The following is a 3,083-nucleotide window of genomic DNA, read 5'->3' as shown; positions in this document are numbered from 1 at the left end:
CTGAGTCGGGTTTCGGGTTCACGGAGGTTACGCTCTTGCCTTGCGATTGGCTTTTTTTCTGAGGCCTTGGATAACAGCTCTCACCCGGACAACAGCTCTCACCCGGATAACAGCTCTCACCCGGACAACAGCTCTCACCCGGATAACAGCTCTCACCCGGACAACAGCTCTCACCCGGATAACAGCTCTCACCCGGATAACAGCTCTCACCCGGATAACAGCTCTCACCCGGATAACAGCTCTCACCCGGACAACAGCTCTCACCCGGACAACAGCTCTCACCCGGATAACAGCGAAAAACATAGGACTTCAACTCTTTAGGCCATCTACCTCCGCCCTCAAATGGTAGACTCAGCCGTGTGAGAACCGGCCCATAATACGGCCCCGGCGCCATTAAATTGGAAATCACCCTTAAAGAGAATTTTAACTTCATCTGCTTCAGCTTCAACCCTGCCTCAATGTTCGCTTTCCTCAGCTGAGTTTCCTCAATCATTATAGGAGTCCATATACGAGCTTGGGTAGATATTTACAGAAACCAACAAGAATTTTGCAAAATTTCCTCAGAAATTTTATATTGTCACCAACATATGTGGTGACCACATTGTGGTCCACCATGTGCATGGAATCGTCGAGCACAACAGCGGAGCGAAGTATTCCACGAGCGGCTCAAACCGGTATATCAAACCGTCCAAGAAGTCATCCAGAAGCCTATAATGTTTTCGGGGGGGGGGGGGGAACTTATTTTGAATTCAATCAGTTTCTTATGTAAATGTCATCACCACATTAGGAACATTTTCCCCATTGTTATCAAACCCTGGGGGGGGTGGTAATCACTCGAAGATAAGTGGATCCCTGAGTCCACTAGCAAAAAGCCTGTTGGTCACTCTAAGATGGTTGGACCACAGTGTGCAGTAGTGCTAGAGCTGGCCTATTGCGACACTTACCATACATCACCTGTAACTAGCGCTCAACAAGTAGAGCTGATACCTTGAAACTAAGTGCATTGCATGCTTATGTGGTGATTCCGATGAGGAGTTTTCTCGAGTATGAGTTCGTGATCTTGTTCAGAACTCTAATACGGGGGAAACGACTCAGACAAAGCATTCGGAAAATTGAGCTCCCGGATCAGAATTTCCAACATTTGGAATTCTAGGGTTGGAGTATGAATATATGTAATCGCTTTCCTCAGCTACTGAGCTCAGGAGTTTCCTATACAGTGTTGGAGTATGAATATATGTAATCGCTTTCCTCGGCTACCGAGCTCAGGAGTTTCCTAGACAGTGTTGGAGTATGAATATATGTAATCGCTTTCCTCAGCTGCTGAGCTCAGGAGTTCCCTATACAGTGTTGGAGTAGGAATATATGTAATCGCTTTCCTCAGCTGCTGAGCTCAGGAGTTTCCTATACAGTGTTGGAGTATGAATATATGTAATCGCTTTCCTCAGCTGCTGAGCTCAGGAGTTTCCTATACAGTGTTGGAGTATGAATATATGAATATATGTAATCGCTTTCCTCAGCTACTGGGCTTGAGAGTTTCCTCACTAATTATTGAAAGTTAAATAATAACTATGAAACTAGAAATGTTTAGAAACCAACTGGAATTTTCCCAAAATTTCCTCAGAATTTTCATATTGTCACCGACGCACGTAGTTGACAATGAGCAAATTTTCCCACGCTGCTCTCCACGCATCTTGAGGTTGACCGCACAAGATACAGAATCGGTCCAATTGGAGCCTCTCTTCCTCCCCAATCAGTTGTCCTCTCTGTGAAACATGGCAGGTCAACCTCAAACTCCCTCACACCCCTACACTGGCGGCGCTCCGTCCATTTTCGATACCACTCCTCCCGGAGATACTCTCGATTACTCTACTCCCCCTCCACCTCCTCAACCAACGACGTGGTATCGTTATTGGAATGAACAGTATAATCGGTATTTTTTCTGGCAAGAAACCAACTCCATTTCTACATGGGATTTGCCACCCGATGGTGACACGGTTATCGATTATACTACTAAAGAGGTGGTCTCTGGTACGGATTCGGGGAGTTATGATGATACTACTGCTACTACTAGTAATATAAATCAAAGGCTACATTTCCCAATTTTTATTACATTTAGATTTACCGATTTTCCAACAACAACAACCAAGTGAGATCCGGAATAATAATAACCATTACTCCCGAGCTGACGAAGATAGTGACAGAAACATGTTCAACCGTCACGACCATTCAGCAACATCGTCGTCATCCTCAGCGGTAGCCGCAACAAGCAGCCTTTTTGGAGTGCATGCCAACTCCCCCGCCGTCCGCACAGATGATTTCGATATACTCACTGGAGGACGATCAGTCGATAGCATCATTCCAAGGAGTATGTTCCAAGAACAGGACCAGGGGTAGGTTGCCTCGACAAGCTTTTGGTTGGTGACGTTTTTTCGGCAACTCAAGGAATTTTCAAAGGTTATGCATTAAAGTTAAATTACTCGGGAGTAATCCATGATATCTATTTTTTCATGATTGAAAACTATACATATCGGGACTCAACGAATCGATTGCCCTGGGGGTGAAGCGACCGAAGTACACTTTTTATGGCATTTTCCACGACCTGTCTGCACTATTAATATTTCACAACCATCAGGACATACCCTACGGACCTATCCTGGTTAACGAATCAAGATCCGCAACTCGTGGAGAGGTCGGCATCATCAACATCCTACTCTCCAGTAGTGGCAGATCCCCTCTTCTCTACAGCGACGCGGAGTGCATTGCATGAGAGAGCTGCCGACTATGGCCTTGCTGGTCCAGGGTATCACCAGGTAGTGGCCACCTCTATGGGGTGTGGTGAACCTTCAGTGTAGTCTCGTCAGCCGACGATAAGTAATCATCGTCAACAGGCGTGTAATATTTTGGATAAAACAGTTCAAGAAGTAGCAAAAAGACGGTTGGGGCTTTTTTTTCATCGTTCAATCAGTGTCGGAGAATATATGTTTTTTTCTCTCGGTTGGTAACTCAAGTTTCCTCACTAATTATGAAAGTATACATTCAACGTTGGATAGAAATGCTCCGAAACCAACAAGAATTTCCTCAGA

This window comes from Perkinsus marinus, assembly GCF_000006405.1.
Source record: "Perkinsus marinus ATCC 50983 genomic scaffold scf_1104296975482, whole genome shotgun sequence".
Classification (NCBI taxonomy): domain Eukaryota; phylum Perkinsozoa; order Perkinsida; family Perkinsidae; genus Perkinsus; species Perkinsus marinus.
The sequence above is the reverse complement of the archived record's forward strand: the minus strand, read 5'-3'. Positions refer to the sequence as shown.